This window comes from Salvelinus sp. IW2-2015, unplaced genomic scaffold (genome assembly GCF_002910315.2).
Source record: "Salvelinus sp. IW2-2015 unplaced genomic scaffold, ASM291031v2 Un_scaffold3916, whole genome shotgun sequence".
In the NCBI taxonomy this organism is placed as follows: domain Eukaryota; kingdom Metazoa; phylum Chordata; class Actinopteri; order Salmoniformes; family Salmonidae; genus Salvelinus; species Salvelinus sp. IW2-2015.
This window is the reverse complement of record NW_019945190.1, coordinates 1-18,668: the sequence shown is the minus strand read 5'-3', so window position 1 is coordinate 18,668 and position 18,668 is coordinate 1. Positions and strand designations below refer to the sequence as shown.

General features: G+C 47.2%; 1 pseudogene; it reads left to right on the top strand.

The window, feature by feature from the left end:
* Window positions 1-2,372: 2,372 nt before the first annotated feature.
* On the top strand, window positions 2,373-13,399 carry LOC112076664 (calpain-2 catalytic subunit-like; annotated as a pseudogene).
* Window positions 13,400-18,668: the final 5,269 nt, after the last annotated feature.

Below are 18,668 nucleotides of genomic sequence, written 5' to 3'. Positions count from 1 at the left end.
GCTGCGACAGAGCCTGGGCTCGAACCCAGAATGTCTGGTGGCACAGCTAGCACTGCGATGCGCCACCCGGGAGGCCTGTTTTTTAAATTTATTTTTAATACAGTCGGAAACATGGCAACCTGTTTTTGCTTTGTCCTTTGGGGTGTTGTGTGTAGATTGATGGGGGATTTTTATTTTTTTTGCCATACATTTTTAATAAGGTTGTAAGGTAACAAAATCTGGAAAAAGTCAAGGGGTCTGAATACTTTCCGAATTCACTATGTGAGAATGCTGTTCATTAACTGCAGCTCAGCGTTCAACACCATAGTGCCGACAAAGCTCATCACTAACCTAAGGATCCTGGGACTGAACACGTCCCTCTGCAACTGGATCCTGGACTTCCTGACGGGGCTCCCCCCCATGTGGTGAGGGTAGGTAACAACCGATCCACCACGCTAACCCTGAACACAGGGGCCCSTCAAGGATGCCTGCTAAGTCCCCTCCTGTACTCCCTGTTCCCACAACTGAGTGGCCGCGCAAGTCTCCACAACCATCATTTAAGTTTGCAGATGACATGATGGTGGTGAGACAGCTTACGGAGAGGTCAGAGAACAGACAATGCGGTGCCAGGACAACAACCTCTCCCTCAACGTCAGCAAGGATCTGGTCGTGGACTACATGAAACAGAGGGCCGAGCACGCCACCATCCTCATCGACGAGGCTGTTGTGGAACAGGTCGAGAGCTTCCTCRGTGTCCACAACACTAAGGAACTACTGTATCATGGTCTACACACATTCATTCGTGAAGAGGGTCACGACAACTTCTCTTCCCCCTCAAGAGGCTGAAAAGATTTGGCATGGGCCCTCAGATCCTCAAAGTTCTACAGCTGCACCATCGAGAGCATCTTGACTGGCTTCATCACTGTTTGTGTCCGACGGCAAGGCACTACAGAGGGTAGTATATACGTCGCCGTACATCACTGGAGCCGAGCTCCCTGCCATCCAGGACCTCTATACCAGGCGGTGTCAGAGGAAGGCCCTAAAAGAAGACTCCAACCACCCAAGTCATAGACTATTCCCTCTGCTACCGCACTGCAAGTGGTACCGATTCACCAAGTCTGGAACCAACAGGACCCTGAACAGCTTCTACCCTTATGGCTTGGGGGGGCCAAGCCATAACACTGCTAAATAGTTCGTCTGGGTAGCTATTGGTTATCTGTTTAACCATCAGCATTGACACTTTTTGACTCATCACATACACTGCTGCTAAGGTTTATTACCTATCCTGTTGCCTAGTCACTTTATCCTGACCTATATGTACATATCTACCTCCATTACCTTGTACCCCTGCACATTGACTTGTTCCTGGTACCCCGTGTACTGTATATAGACAAGTTATCATTACTCGGTATGTATTTATTCCTCGTTATTTTAAAAAATTTCCCTTTTTATTTCAAAAATTCTCTCTGCATTGTTGAGGTCCTGTAAGTAAGAGTTTATTGTTAATTTACACCTGTTTACTAAGCATGTGACAAATAACATTTGATTTGACATGTTAATGTTTTTAATACAATATGTATATTTGTTAAGACTACACCTAATATAGAAGAGGCATTTGAATTTCACTGAATTCAATACTATTTGCTTTGCTTCAAATCAAAAATTCTGAGTTGGAATTTGAGGCATTCTGAGTTGGAATTTGAGGCATTCTGAGTTGGAATTTGAGGCATTCTGAGTTGGAATTTGAGGCATTCTGAGTGGAATTGATGGGCATCTTTGATAGTAGAGCCAACCCTTGGTTACAGGCTGAACATTCTGCAATCGTAATGTTCACTGTACGAAAAAAGACATCGCGCCTCACAAACCATCGGCAGAGTGTGATGTGGTCCTGCTTCAGTTCTGGCATTTGGTGAATGGGTGACTGCGTGATTGATGACCGGCTGGCCGAGCGAAGGATGGAGAGCTGCTGTTCGTCCACTCTGGCCCAGGCTCTGAGTCTGGAGCGTCCGTGCTGGAGAAGCCTAGCGCCAAGGAAGGAGCATCGCTGAAGAGTGGAATTGATGGCTGGTGGCAGATATTCTTCATGGTGGCGGTTGCCAGGGGTTTCCCAAAACTCGGTCCTGCCCACCCCCTCCCCCCCCCTAGGCATGAACAAAATGGCCCCGCAGGACCGAGTTGGGAAACCCTTCAGTACCCGGTTTGAATTTAGTTCCGTGAGCTATAAAGTGGGGTCTGAATTGGTAACTGGAGCGCGCTTGTTTCAGATCCCAGGTATATAATGTCCTGCCGTTGTGCCCTTTGAGCAAGCACTTAACCCTGAAACCAGCTCCAAGGACTGTTGCTGACCCTGCTGACCTCTCTCGCTCTCTCTCTCTCTCTCTCGCTCAGGCTGAATGGACTATGAGGCTCTGTTCCGAGCGTCTACCACGAGTGGAGTTTTGAGGACTTCACCGGGGGCATCGCTGAGGTCCATGAATGTGAGGAACGCTGGACCGAAACTCTTCAAGATCAGGTCAGGAAAGCTCTGACCAGAGGCTCCCTGCTAGGCTGCTCGATCGATGTACAGACAACACACACACACAGCACACGACACATGGTCAGTCCACCAACACACACACACACACACAGTGCTATTGTACAGCTATAAACCTTGTGGGACAATACAATCAACATCAACATTCAAAATCCATATTCCCTAACCCCTAACCCAAACCTAAAACCAATCCTAACCCGTTACTCTTACCCTAACCCTAACCTTAAACCCTAACCCTAACCCAACCAAAAACCTCAACTTATATCCTAACCCTAAAACCAACCCTAGCTCCCAAACCCTAAACCCACAAACTAACCCTAGCTCCTAACCTTAATATTTAACTTAATTCTAACACCAATTCTAACCTTAACCCTAAACCCCCTAGAAATAGCATTTGACCTTGTGGGGACTAACAAAATGTCCCCAGTTGGTCAATTTTTACTTTGTTTACTATTCTTGTAGGGACTTCTGGTTAAACACGTCCACACACACACACACACACAGGTTGAAAATGGCAGATTCTGTCACTAATACGCACCTAAATTGGAACACAGTGGCTGTAGAGTAACATGCTCTTCATGACGTCAGAGCTCAGTTTCTCCACTTCACAGGTCTGTATGGGTTTTGACTGACAGCTGTTCTGAACTAGAGCACTGTGCAGTGACATGATGTCCCTCATCCCTCCAGCTGACTGGGAAACTGTTGAACATCTGTTGTCTGAGTGAGGGGGGAAATGCTGTAAATCAAGAGGAGTCTATGTATTTTGAAAAATCAGACATCGAGGATTATAATAAATAAAAGCAAATGTTCACTTCACCTTTCCATATTTAAACTCATGTCATTTAAAGTATGGTTTATCATCCCTTTATGCGCGTGATCCACAGTTAGGAGGAAGACGTGTTATTATACCCTGGGTTGTCCTGAACACAATGAGCCTTTGTTTGTCCTATTGTGAAGAACATTTGCAGTGGAACACAGTTGAATGCACTGGTGACTACATTCTACGTGCGTCACAATTACAATCCGTTTGTCTGAAGTGCGTGGTGAAAAGCCTAGCACTGTTAGATCATAGTTTATAACTTCGCTAGCCATGTTGGCAATAGAATACACTTTCAAATGATGCCCAACTGACTCTTTGGATTGCGTAAACAGCAATAGTAATTGTGTGGGCTGTGTTCCAAACAAAAAACGACAAGTGTGCTCACTCTAGTTCCTCAACAGCAYAGCTAGGAGATCTCAAAAAGTACCTTATAGTTGAAGACTCTTTTCTTGAGGCATTGAAATGACTAAGGAACCGTGAACACTTTGGAGAGGTGTGTGTGTGACCACTTGGAGACTCCAGTTAGTCCTCTACACTCAAACCGTTGTAATCGGGGGAAAAAACTATCTTGCACCTACTCCAACATTTCAATTAACATTCTTATGTTACTGMATGTGTCCAGAGTATTTTCAGATTTCGTTATTGACAAATGCTGTGAAAAGTACAGTAAATGTAAAAATCAACAGTGTAATGTTTGGATTCAATCTTGTCAGGTGCTCTGTTGTGTCCTCATCCTTTTTGGTCTGATACTTTCCCCATAATCTCCAAAGTGTTCTCTCTTTCAGTGGCTGCCATGGTCATGCAGATACGTTTTTTAAATATTTCTTCTGTTGGAAACATTTCCATTCGTCCCTGTTCATATAGGCCAGTTTCCACCAGTGTAAAGGAGTTACCGTGTGTTTTCTGTTCTTCTTTACAGATCAGTAACCTAGCTGACTCGGAGGCCATCACGTCTAGTAAGCTGGTGCGGGGTCATGCCTACTCTCTGACTGGAGCAGAACTGGTGAGATATAACGACTTCGTTATATGTTCAGGGTTCTCGTTTCTTTGCCTCGCCTTGCTCAAACTGATCCCKTGTCTAGGTGTCGTACAGAGGAGACTCCCTGCAGCTGGTCAGGGTGCGTAACCCCTGGGGACAGGTGGAGTGGACTGGAGCCTGGAGCGACAAGTGAGTAAACCCTCTCCTAGGTCTGCTGGGATGCTGTTAGGGTAAAGCCCTCTCTAGGCTGCTGGGATGCTGTTAGGGTAAAGCCCTATCCTAGGCCTGCTGGGATGCTGTTAGGGTAAAGTCCTATCCTAGGTCTGCTGGGATGCTGTTAGGGTAAAGCCCTCCCTAGGCCTGCTGGGATGCTGTTAGGGTAAAGCCCTCTCCTAGGTCTGCTGGGATGCTGTTAGGGTAAAGCCCTATCCTAGGCCCTGCTGGGATGCTGTTAGGGTAAAGTCCTATCCTAGGCCTGCTGGGATGCTGTTAGGGTAAAGCCCTCTCCTAGGTCTGCTGGGATGCTGTTAGGGTAAAGCCCTCTCCTAGGTCTGCTGGGATGCTGTTAGGGTAAAGCCCTCTCCTAGGTCTGCTGGGATGCTGTTAGGGTAAAGCCCTATCCTAGGCCTGCTGGGATGATGTTAGGGTAAAGCCCTATCCTAGGCCTGCTGGGATGCTGTTAGGGTAAAGCCCTCTCCTAGGTCTGCTGGATGCTGTTAGGGTAAAGCCTCTCCTAGGTCTGCTGGGATGCTGTTAGGGTAAAGCCCTCTCCTAGGTCTGCTGGGATGCTGTTAGGGTAAAGCCCTATCCTAGGCCTGCTGGGATGCTGTTAGGGTAAAGCCCTATCCTAGGTCTGCTGGGATGCTGTTAGGGTAAAGCCCTCTCCTAGGTCTGCTGGGATGCTGTTAGGGTAAAGCCCTCTCCTAGGTCTGCTGGGATGCTGTTAGGGTAAAGCCTCTCCTAGGTCTGCTGGATGTTGTTAGGGTAAAGCCCTATCCTGGCCTGCTGGGATGATGTTAGGGTAAAGCCTATCCTAGGCCTGCTGGGTGCTGTTAGGGTAAAGCCCTCTCCTAGGTCTGCTGGGATGCTGTTAGGGTAAAGCCCTATCCTAGGCCTGCTGGGATGCTGTTAGGGTAAAGCCCTATCCTAGGCCTGCTGGGATGCTGTTAGGGTAAAGCCCTATCCTAGGCCTGCTGGGATGCTGTTAGGGTAAAGCCCTCTCCTAGGCCTGCTGGGATGCTGTTAGGGTAAAGCCCTCTCCTAGGTCTGCTGGGATGCTGTTAGGGTAAAGCCCTCTCCTAGGTCTGCTGGGATGCTGTTAGGGTAAAGCCCTCTCCTAGGTCTGCTGGGATGCTGTGAGGGAAAGCCCTACCTAGGCCTGCTGGGATGCTGTTAGGGTAAAGCCCTCTCCTAGGTCTGCTGGGATGCTGTTAGGGTAAAGCCTATCCTAGGCCCGCTGGGATGCTGTTAGGGTAAAGCCCTCTCCTAGGTCTGCTGGGATGCTGTTAGGGTAAAGCCCTATCCTAGGCCTGCTGGGATGCTGTTAGGGTAAAGTCCTATCCTAGGCCTGCTGGGATGCTGTTAGGGTAAAGCCCTCTCCTAGGTCTGCTGGGATGCTGTTAGGGTAAAGCCTCTCCTAGGCCTGCTGGGATGATGTTAGGGTAAAGCCCTCTCCTAGGTCTGCTGGGATGCTGTTAGGGTAAAGCCCTCTCCTAGGCCTGCTGGGATGCTGTTAGGGTAAAGCCCTCTCCTAGGTCTGCTGGGATGCTGTTAGGGTAAAGCCCTCTCCTAGGTCTGCTGGGATGCTGTTAGGGTAAAGCCCTCTCCTAGGCCTGCTGGGATGCTGTTAGGGTAAAGCCCTATCCTAGGCCTGCTGGGATGCTGTTAGGGTAAAGTGTGTGTCCTGATTTAAAGAAGCAATAAAACTGGCCTTCTTTATACTAGTTGAGTATCTGGAGCATCAGCATTTGTGTGGTTCGATTACAGGCTCAAAATGGCCAGAAACAAAGACCTTTCTTCTGAAACTCGTCAGTCTATTCTTGTTCTGAGAAATGAAGGTTATTCATGCGAGAAATTGCCAAGAAACTGCAGATCTCGTACAATGGTGTGTACTACTCCTTCACAGACAAGTGCAAACTGGCCCTAACCAGAATATAAAGAGGAGTGGGAGGCCCTGGTTCTCTGTTTGAGAAACAGACGCCTCACAAGTCCTCAACTGGCAGATTCATTAAATAGACCCGCAAAACACCAGTCTCAACGTCAACAGTGAAGTGGCGACTCTGGGATGCTGTCCTTCTAGGCAGAGTTGCAAAGAAAAAGCCATATCTCAGACTGGCCAATAAAAATAAAAGATTAAGATGGGCAAAAGCACACACACTGGACAGAGGAACTCAGTTTTAGCTGTGCTAACATAATTGCAAAAGGCTTTTCTAATGATCAATTAGCCTTTTAAAATGATAAACTTGGATTAGCTAACACAACGTGCCATTGGAACACAGGAGTGATGGTTGCTGATAATGGGCCTCTGTACACCTATGTAGATATTCCATAAAAAATCAGCCGTTTCCAGCTACAATAGTCATTTACAACATTACAATGTCTACACTGTATTTTGATCAATTTGATGTTATTTTAATGGACAAAAAATTTGATTTTCTTTAAAAAACAAGGACATTTTGAAGTGACCCCAAACATTTGAACGGTTTTGTGTGTATTTGCTATAGAGCAGAACTTTTATCCAAAGCCACTTCCAGTCATGCGTGCCTACATGTTTAAGTATGGGTAGTCTTGGAAATCTAACCACAATGCTGGCATTGCAAACGCTATGCTCTGCTAACTGAGCTACGGAGGACCACCGCTCTGCCGACTGAGCTACGGAGGACCACCGCTCTGCTGACTGAGCTACGGAGGACCACCGCTCTGCTAACTGAGCTACGGAGGACCACCGCTCTGCTAACTGAGCTACGGAGGACACCGCTCTGCAACTGAGCTACGGAGGACCACCGCTCTGCCAACTGAGCTACGGAGGACCACGCTCTGCTGACTGAGCTACGGAGGACCACTGCTCTGCTAACTGAGCTACGAGGACCACCGCTCTGCTAACTGAGCTACGGAGGACCACGCTCTGCTAACTGAGCTACGGAGGACCACCGCTCTGCAACTGAGCTACGGAGGACCACCGCTCTGCCAACTGAGCTACGGAGGACCGCCGCTCTGCTAACTGAGCTACGGAGGACCGCCAACTGAGCTACGGAGGACCACCGCTCTGCCAACTGAGCTACGGAGGACCACCGCTCTGCCAACTGAGCTACGGAGGACCATCGCTCTGCTAACTTGAGCTACGGAGGACCACCGCTCTGCCAACTGAGCTACGGAGGACCACCGCTCTGCCGACTGAGCTACGGAGGACCACCGCTCTGCTAACTGAGCTACGGAGGACCACCGCTCTGCTAACTGAGCTACGGAGGACCACCGCTCTGCCGACTGCTCATAGCGTGGACTGAGAGAAATTACCTTGGTTTCACAGTCACAGTAACTTTATGCAGTTATTGCTAACATGACCCCCATTTTCTGCAAACACACGAGGCAGGATACTTGTCACATGATTAAGCATCTATTTAATGTAGCAAAAATTACAACTCATTTTTGACCAAATGAGCAGTTACTTCCTTTTTGCTTGGTGGGGCAGTATGGCTCTGCTCTGTGATGTTTGGTTTGCCATAGAAATAGTTGCTGTGATCATTTCTGTGTCCAGACCGCAGCTTCTTGTTTGTATTACTGCAAAAACGGACTACCGGGGAACAGTGGGTGAACTGCCTTGTTCAGGGGCAGAACGACAGATTTTTACCTTGTCAGCTCGGGGATTTGATCTTGCAACCTTTCGGTTACTAGTCCAACGGTCTAACCACTAGGCTACCTGCCGCCCCTACACTCTAACCACTAGGCTACCTGCCGCCCCTCCACTCTAACCACTAGGCTACCCTGCAGCCTTTAGTCCCCGTGCTAGCGTTGTTGTAATGCTGTAGGGTTATTGTAAAGATGACTCAAGTCTGTGCCATTGACTAGTCTAGTTCTGCTAGTTCTGCTATCTTCGGTTGTATTGCGCCATGATAATGAGGGCTTTTGTCTCCCTGGCGTGCATGGTATGGTACAGAGCCAGCAGAGAGAGGGTGTTGCTGACCTTTTGAAGACTGAGTCAGCCCATTTGACATTTAAAAGTAGAACTGACAGTGTTTTTAACTACTTCGCAGATAATGTAACAGACAATCCTATCAGTCACAAATATCAATTTCCTGGTTTATGGTACAAAACCAACTTTATAAGAGGTTTTAAAAATAGGTTCTCTTTGACCATAAATTCCATGATGTAAAACATTGTTGGCAGAATAAATGGAGGTAGTTCAATGCCTAATGTTATTCACCAATACATTTTCTTGGGAGTCCCAAAAAATATTGCTATCAGGTTGTAAATCCCAGCTGACCTGCTACATTGTTGGCTGCCTCCATTCAGGATGCACTGTTTCAGTTTCCATTAATAAATATATTTGGACAAAAAACAGACAAATCTAACGAAGGCTGGGAAGGTCAATACAATCAAACTAGCAAGGGCAATGATTACAAGTCAGTCGTCACGTGGCGAATAGGCTATCGTATCTATTTATTTAGCCAGCTAAAAACACGGAGCCTAATGGTAGCTAGCTAGGTAGCTGCTGGGAGGATGTCATGTCATTGGAATGGTGGTTGACTTTTTAGAGATGCACGTGTCATTTGCTTAGCTAGAAAGAAATGTGAATCGCTTCGCTAGCTGCTATGAACTTGAATGACTGTTATCATTAGAAATCGGGGCTCCCGAGTGGTGCAGCGGTCCAAGGCACTGCATCTCAGTGCTAGAGGTGTCACTACAGACACTACTGGTTCGATTCCAGGCTGTCTCACAACCGGCCGTGATTGGGAGTGCCATAGGGCCCAGCATCAGCCGGGTTTGGCCGGTGTAGGCCGTCGTTGTAAAATAAGAATTTGTTCTTAACTGACTTGCTTAGTTAAATAAAGGTTTTTAAAAATCCACACTTAGCATATCTCTTAGTTGTTGATCGATGCCAAATACATTTAATTAAAGGTGGTTGGGCAGGCAGTTCCCATTCAGTTGTCAAAACGTGGGTTGGGACAAGCATGCATTGGCAGTCGGATTGCATAAGGGCGGGCAGGCTACTATTTCCCCATCGTTTATCAGTGCAAGTTTGACGGCCAACTACAAGCTGAAAAATCTACTCTTGCCTTATTAGATTTGAGCTCATCTCACTCTGGCTAACATTAGTGGTTATCTTAGGGAGGGAGAGAGACCTGTTCATGGTTGTTTAATCAATAGGACTGTAAAGACTCCCTGGTATTGACATATTTGCAGAAATCCATTCAGGTGTATTTTGGAGAATCCTTTCTAATGATCTAAACTCACGCTGTTGCTACTGCCTGTAAACACACAGTCCGGTTCATAGTGAATGATGACAGGCCCTACTTCCTGTAAACACACAGTCCAGTTCATAGTGAATGATGACAGGCCTGTAAACACACAGTCCGGTTCATAGTGAATGATGACAGGCCCTACTTCCTGTAAACACACAGTCCAGTTCATAGTGAATGATGACAGGCCCTACTGCCTGTAAACACACAGTCCAGCTCATAGTGAAATGATGGCAGGCCCTACTTCTGTAAACACACATCCAGTTCATAGTGAATGATGACAGGCCTACTTCCTGTAAACACACAGTCCAGCTCATAGTGAATGATGACAGGCCCTACTTCCTGTAAACACACAGTCTAGTTCATAGTGAATGATGGCAGGCCTACTTCCTGTAAACACACAGTCCAGTTCATAGTGAATGATGACAGGCCTACTGTCCTGTAAACCACAGTCCAGTTCATAGTGAATGATGACAGGCCCTACTTCCTGTAAACACACAGTCTAGTTCATAGTGAATGATGTCAGGCCCTACTGCCTGTAAACACACAGTCCAGTTCATAGTGAATGATGACAGGCCCTACTGCCTGTAAACACACAGTCCAGTTCATAGTGAATGATGACAGGCCCTACTTCCTGTAAACACACAGTCCAGTTCATAGTGAATGATGACAGGCCTACTGCCTGTAAACACACAGTCAGTTCATAGTGAATGATGACAGGCCCTACTTCCTGTAAACACACAGTCCAGTTCATAGTGAATGATGAACAGGCCCTACTTGCCTGTAACACACAGTCCAGTTCATAGTGAATGATGACAGGCCCTACTTCTGTAAAACACACAGTCCAGCTCATAGTGAATGATGACAGGCCCTACTTCTGTAAACACACAGTCCAGCTCATAGTGAATGATGACAGGCCCTACTTCCTGTAAACACACAGTCCAGCTCATAGTGAATGATGACAGGCCCTACTTCCTGTAAACACACAGTCTGCTCATAGTGAAGAATGACCCCTACTTCCTGTAAACACACAGTCCAGTTCAAAGTGAATGATGACAGGCCCTACTTCCTGTAAACACACAGTCCAGTTCTATAGTGAATGATGAACAGGCCCTACTTCCTGTAAACACACAGTCCTGCTCATAGTGAATGATGACAGGCCCTACTTCCTGTAAACACACAGTCCAGTTCAAAGTGAATGATGACAGGCCCATGTGGCAAATAGCTTATTTGCATAAAGGCCTACTGTAGCTCTGATTGGCTATGGCGCACCGGTCTGCCATAGACTCCGGTCCTGGACTAGACGGATGTTTTATTTTTATTTATTTATTTTTATTTATTTTTTTTTATTTACCTTTATTTAACCAGGTAGGCCAGTTGAGAACACGTTCTCATTTACAATTGCGACCTGGCCAAGATAAAGCAAAGCAGTTCGACACATACAACAACACATAGTTACACATGGAGTAAAACAAACATATAGTCAATGATACAGTGAAAAAAATAAAAAATAGTCTATATACAATGTGAGCAAGTGAGGTGAGATAAGGGAGGTGAAGGCAAACAAATATATGTATAAATAAATAAAAATATAAAAGGCCATGGTGGCGAAGTAAATACAACACAGCAAGTAAAATAAAAACTAAAAACACTGGAATGGTTGGTTTGCAGTGGAAGAAAGCGCAAAGTAGAGACAGAAATAATGGGGTGCAAAGGAGCAAAAAATAAATAAATAAATACAGTAGGTAAAGAGGTAGTTGTTTGGGCTAAATTATAGATGGGCTATGTACAGTGCAGTAATCTATGAGCTGCTCTGACAGCTGGTGCTTAAAGCTAGTGAGGGAGATAAGTGTTTCCAGTTTCAGAGATTTTTGTAGTTCGTTCCAGTCATTGGCAGCAGAGAACTGGAAGGAGAGGCGGCCAAAGGAAGAATTGGTTTGGGGGTGCCCAGAGAGATAAACCTGCTGGAGCGCGTGCTACAGGTAGGTGTTGCTATGGTGACCAGCGAGCTGAGATAAGGGGGGACTTTACCTAGCAGGGTCTTGTAGATGACCTGGAACCAGTGGGTTTGGCGACGAGTATGAAGCGAGGGCCAGCCAACGAGAGTGTACAGGTCGCAGTGGTGGGTAGTATATGGGGCTTTGGTGACAAAACGGATGGCACTGTGATAGACTGCATCATCCAATTTATTGAGTAGGGTTTTGGAGGCCATTTTGTAAATGACATCACCGAAGTCGAGGATTGGTAGGATGGTCAGTTTTACAAGGGTATGTTTGGCAGCATGAGTGAGGATGCTTTGTTGCGGAATAGGAAGCCAATTCTAGATTTAACTTTGGATTGGAGATGTTTGATGTGAGTCTGGAAGGAGAGTTTACAGTCTAACCAGACACCTAGGTATTTGTAGTTGTCCACATATTCTAAGTCAGAGCCGTCCAAAGTAGTGATGTTGGACAGGCGGGGAGGTGCAGGCAGCTATCGGTTGAAGAGCATGCATTTAGTTTTACTTGTATTTAAGAGCAATTGGGGCCACGAAGGAGAGTTGTATGGCATTGAAGCTCGCCTGGAGGGTTGTTAACACAGTGTCAAAAGAAGGGCCAGAAGTATACAGAATAGTGTCGTCTGCGTAGAGGTGGATCAGAGATCACCAGCAGCAAGACGGACATCATTATGTATATCAGAGAGAGAGTCGGTCCAAGAATTGAACCCTGTGGCACCCCCATGGAGACTGCCAGAGGCCCGGACAACAGACCCTCCGATTTGACACACTGAACTCGATCAGAGAAGTAGTTGGTGAACCAGGCGAGGCAATCATTAGAGAAACCAAGGCTGTCGAGTCTGCCGATGAGGATGTGGTGATTGACAGAGTCAAAAGCCTTGGCCAGGTCAATGAATACGGCTGCACAGTATTGTTTCCTATCGATGGCGGTTAAGATATCGTTTATGACCTTATGTACTGCAGTGTCTATTATTTGTCCAAACGCTTTCCCACTCCTATTTTGATATAGAATTTTCACAAATACCTTACTCTACGTCTTTCACAAACATTCAGTGAATTTATCAACACTTAGATGTGGTCATCGTCAGGTGTTCATTCTTCCTGGAGGAGGTGTTGAGGAGATTTAATGGTGCTAAAATGTTGTCAGTTCCACTTTTTAAAGGTATTAATGACGAGGGTTCTTTCCTTTTCTAATGACATTTTTTTTTTCTTCTCCAAGCTCCTCAGAGTGGCACCATGTAAGTGATGAAGACCGGGCCAGACTGATCAACAAATCTGAAGATGGAGAGTTCTGGTAAAAACGAACTGATTTTGTACTTCCGATATACCTTTACATGAACTATCATAAGGAGACCCCTGTTATAATGGTTCTATCTATTTTAGTCATGTTTTTTTAACGGTGTGTGTGTGTGTGCGTACATCTTTGTGTTCCAGGATGTCGTTCTCAGACTTCCTCAGTCAGTACTCGCGTCTGGAGATCTGTAACCTTACACCGGACACCCTCTCAGAGGATGAGTACCAGAATTGGGCCCTGAACAAGTTTGAAGGCGCCTGGAGGAAAGGCTCCACAGCCGGGGGCTGCCGCAACTTCCCCAGTATGGACCCTGGACCTTCTCTTCTGTCTACGTCTTACTGACCCATACCATCATCCACTTCCTGCTTAAATCTTAAACATTGGTTTTGTAGCCAGAGAGATCTCGCTCCATGCTGATAGGATAGCTAGACCATATTTATTTAACCAGGCAAATCAGTTAAGAACAAATACTGCCTTGTTCAGGGGCAGAACGACAGATTTATACCTTGTCAGCTCGGGGATTTGAAGTTGCAACCTTTTGGTTACTGGCCCAACGCGCTAACCACTAGGCTACCTGGCGCTAACCACAAGGCTACCTGGCGCTAACCACTAGGCTACCCGGCGCTAACCACTAGGCTACCCGTCTCTAACCACTAGGCTACCGTTCTAAAACTTAGGCTACCGTTCTAACACTAGGCTACCCGTTCTAACATAGGCTTACGCGTCTCTACAATAGGCTCCGTTTCTCTAACCATAGGCTCCCGTCTTAACCAATAGGCTACGTTCTACCATAGGTACGTCTTCTAACAATAGGGCTACCGTGTCTAGCTTAGGCTATCATGTCTTGACCACAGGTACGTTCTAACCATAGGCTACCGTTCTAACACTAGGCTACCCGTCTTAACGCACTGGCTACGCGTTCTAACCCTAGGCTACAGCTTTAACTAGGCTACCCGTCTTAAGCCATGGCTACCGTTCTAACCATAGGCTTACCGTCTCTAACACACTAGGTCTACATGTCTGACACAGGGCTACCCGTTCTAACCACCAGGCTATCCCGTCTCTACCACCAGGCTACCCGTCTCTAACCACAGGCTAACGTCTCTAACTAGGCTACCCGCTCTAACCACTAGGCGCTCTAAAATATGGCTAACGTTTACCTAGGCTACTGTCTCTACACTAGGCTCACGTCTCTAACCACTAGGCTACCCGTCTTAACCAATTAGGCTACCCGTCTCTACATAGGCTACGCCGTTCTCTAAGCCACTAGGCTACCGGTCTCTAACCACTAGGCTACCCGTTCTTCCATAGGCTACCCGTTCTCACTAGTACCGTCTCTACCACTAGGCTACGCCGTCTCTACTCACTAGGTCCTCGTTCTTCTAACGCACTAGGCTACCGGCTTAACCACTAGGCGCGGCTCTACACTAGGCGACCCGTTCTAACCACTAGGGCGACCCGTGCTCTAACCACTAGGCTACCTCGTCTCTAACATAGGTACCCGTCTTCCATAGGCTTCCGTCTTAACACTAGGCTACCCGTCTCTACTGGCTACCGTCCTCTACATAGGCTACCGTTCTAACACATAGGCTACCGTTCTAACATAGGCTAGCCGTCTCTAACCAATAGGCTCCCGTTCTCTAACACTAGGCGACCGTCTCTAACCACTAGGCGACCCGTTCTAACACTAGGCTACATGTTCTGGACCAAGGACTACCTCCGGCCCATATGACCAATATGGTCAGGGTTTAACTATTATGGGGATGTTCCTCCTTATTAGGGAAGACTACGGTAGTCTCATCCCCCTTCTTACTGGCCTATAAATGGTGAAAAGCACAGGACCTACTCGAATAGGGCTGTCCGTGTGGACACTACCCAGGTCAGTCATTCCACATTGGATGGATACCTGTCTCGAGCATAGGCTGGCCTATAAATGGTGAAAAGCACAGGACCCAGAATAAGAGCTTGGGGACACCCAGTCCAGTCAATTCCACATTGGAATAGATACATGTCTCTGACCACTAGGCTGGCCTATAAATGGTGAAAAGCACGGACCCAGATGAGTCTGGGGGAACACCATCCTAGTCAATTCCCCATTGGAATGGATACCTGTCTCTGAACTAGGCTGGCCTATAAATGGTGAAAGCACAGGCACCAGAATAGAGCCTTTGGGGACACGCAGGTCCAGTCCATTCACATTGGATAGGATCTGTCTTGACCACTAGGCTGGCCTATAAAGTGGTGAAAAGCAGCAGGACTCAGAATAGCAGCCTTTTGGGGACCAGTCCAGTCCAGCAACTTCACATTAGGAATGGATACTGTCTCTGACAGCCTTCTAGGGCTGGCTATAAATGGTGAAGCAACAGGATCCAGAATACGAGCCTGGGGACGCACAGTCCCAGGTAAATTCCACATTGGAATAGGATACTAGTCTTCTGACCACTAGCTGGCCTATAAATGGTGAAAACGGGCCCGAAAGTAGAGTCTGGGGAACACCAGTCCGTAATTCCACATTGGAATAGGTATCCCTGTCTCTGACCACTAGGCTGGCCTATTAAATGGTGAAAAGCAAGGACAGACTAGAGCTATGGGGCAGACCGTCAGTCAATTCCACTTGGAATAGGGATACTGTCTCTGACGCGGTGACCTACCACTAGGCTGGCCTATAAATGGTGAAAGCAGCGGACCAGAATAGAGCACTTGGGACACCAGTGCCCCAGTGCATTTCCACTTGGAATAGGATACTGTCCTCTGACCGAGCATCAACTGGCGTAGGCCTTATTATGTGTGAAAAGCACAGGACGCAAATAGAGCTTGGGGAACCAGTCCCAGTCAATTCCACACTTGGAATAGGGATACTGTCTTGACCACTGGCTGGCTCATAACTGGTGATAAGCACAGGATCGCAGAATAGAGCCTTTGGGGAACGCAGTCCCAGTCAATTCCACATTGGAATAGGATACGTGTTCTGAACTGGCTGGCCTATAAATGGTGAAAATGCACAGGACTCAGAATAGAGCTTGGTGGAGACACAGTCCCAGTAATTCACACCTTGGACATAGGATACCTTTCTTGACCAAGGCTTGGTATTAATGGTGAAAGCACAGGACCAGAAGAGACCTTGGGGACACGTCCAGTCAATTCCACATTGGAACTAGGATTTACTGTCTTGACACCTAGGCTGGCTATAAATGGGTGAAAGCGGGGACCGCAGAATAGAGCCTGGGGAACCAGTCCGCCGTCCATTCCACATTGGACAGGATACTGTCTCTGACACAGGCTACCCGTTCATGCTGGCCCTATTAAATGGTGAAAGCCCAGGACCCAGACATAGAGCCTTGGGACACAGTCCAGTCATTCACACTTGGAATAGGATAACTGTCTCTGACCAGAGGCTCGCTCTAACCCTGGCTGGTCCTATAAATGGTGAAAGCACAGGACCAGAATAGAGGCCTTGGGGACCAGTCCCAGTCATTCCACATTGGAATGGGATACTGTCTTGACCACGCTGACGCTCAACAGGCTGGCTATAAATGGTGAAAAGCACAGGACCCAGAAAACGAGCTTTGGGGAGACAGTCCCAGTCAATTCAATTGGAAATAGGGTATACTGTCCTCTGACACAGGACATAGCGCTCTACCAACATAGGCTGGCTTATAAATGGTGAAAAGCACAGGCCAGAATAGCAGCCTTGGGGACACAGTCCGAGTCATTCCACATTGGGAAATAGGTACAACTGTTACTGAACTAGGCTCCCGCCTCTACACTGGCTGGACCTATAAATGGTGAAAACAGGGCCAGATAGAGCCTTGGGGACGCCAGTCCAGTATGTCACATTGTGAAGTATGTTGACATGGCACCTCTACATGGCTTCTTAGTACGGACATGAGCCTTGATCGCGTATTTTGGAGGACATGTCCTGCCACTGTGGCTAGATAATGGTGAAAAGCAACAGGACCCAGAATAGAGCTTGGGGACACAGTCCAGTCATTCCACATTTGATAGGATACCTGTTCTTCTGACCACTAGGCTGGCTATAAATGGTGAAAAGCACAGGACCCAGATAGAGCTTGGGGACGCCGTCCGCAGTCATTCCACATTGGAATAGGATACCTTTCTGACCACTAGGCTGGCCTTATAAATGGTGAAAGCACAGGGACGTAGAATAGAGCTTGGGGACAAGTCAGTCAATTTCCCATGGGAATAGGATCGTGTCTCTGAACATAGGCTGGCTATAATGGTGAAAGGCAAGGACCAGAATAGAGCCTTGTTTGGGACACCAGTCCCAGTCAATTCCAATTGGATAGATACTGTTCTGACACTAGGTTGGCTATAAATGGTGAAAGCACGGACGCCAGAGCCTTGGGACCAGTCCAGTTAATTCACATTGGAATAGGATACATGTCTCTGACATAGGCCTTGGCCTATAAATGGTGAAAGCACAGGACAGTCATAGAGCTTGGGGAACAGTCCAGTCATTCCACATTGGAGATAGGATACTTTGTCTCTGAGCCATAAGGCTGGCCTAAATGGTGAAAAGCACAGGACCCAGATGGCTTGGGAACGCAGTCGCAGTCAATTCACTTGGAATAGGATTGTTCTGAACTAGGCTGAGCCCTATAATGGTGAAAAGCAAGGACTCGAATAGAGCCTTGGGAGCCAGTCCAGTCAATTCCACATTGGAATGGGATCTGTTCTTGACACTTAGCTGGCTAAAATGGTGAAAGTCTCAGGAACCAGAATAGAGCCTTGGGGACCCAGTCGCCAGTATTCAATTGGATAGGATACTGTCTCTGACCATAGGTGGCCTATAAATGGTGAGCACAGGACCCAGATAGAGCCTAGGGGACCAGTCCAGGTTCCCCCCATTTTCCGCAAACATTGGGGAAAAAAAATAGGTTTACTTTGTCTCTGACCACTAGGCTGGCTCATAAATGGTGAAAAGCACGGACCAGAATAAGAGCTTGGGACACCAGTCAGTCATTCCATTGGATAGGATACCTGTCTCTGACACGAGCTACGCCTCTAACCATAGGCTGGCTATAATGGTGAAAAGCAAGGACAGAATAGTAGCTTGGGGACACCAGTGAGTCATTCACAATTGGCATAGGATACCTGTTCTGAACACTAGGCTGGCCTATCATGGTGAAAAGCACAGGACGCTAAATAGAGCCTTTGGGACACGCAGTAGTCAATTCAAATTGGATGGATAACTGTCTCTGACACGAGGCCTGGCTTACTGGTGAAAGCAAGGGACTCAGAATAGAGCTTGGGGAGCCAGTCCCGTCAATTCCACATTGGTTAATAGGTACTGTTCTGACATAGGCTGGCTATAAATGGTTTTTGAAAGCCAGGACCCAGATGAGGCTTGGGGACACCAGTCCAGTCAATTCCACCTTGAATAGGAATACTGATCTTGCGCACTAGGCTGGCTATACATGTGAAAAGCAGCAGGAGCCGAGCATAGAGCGACTAGGGGACACGAGTCCCAGTCATTCCACATTGGATAGGATACTGTCCTCTGACCTAGGCTGGGCTATAAATGGTGAAAAGAAGGACCAGTAGAGCCTTGGGGGACACGTCCAGTCATTCCACATTGGATAGGATCTGT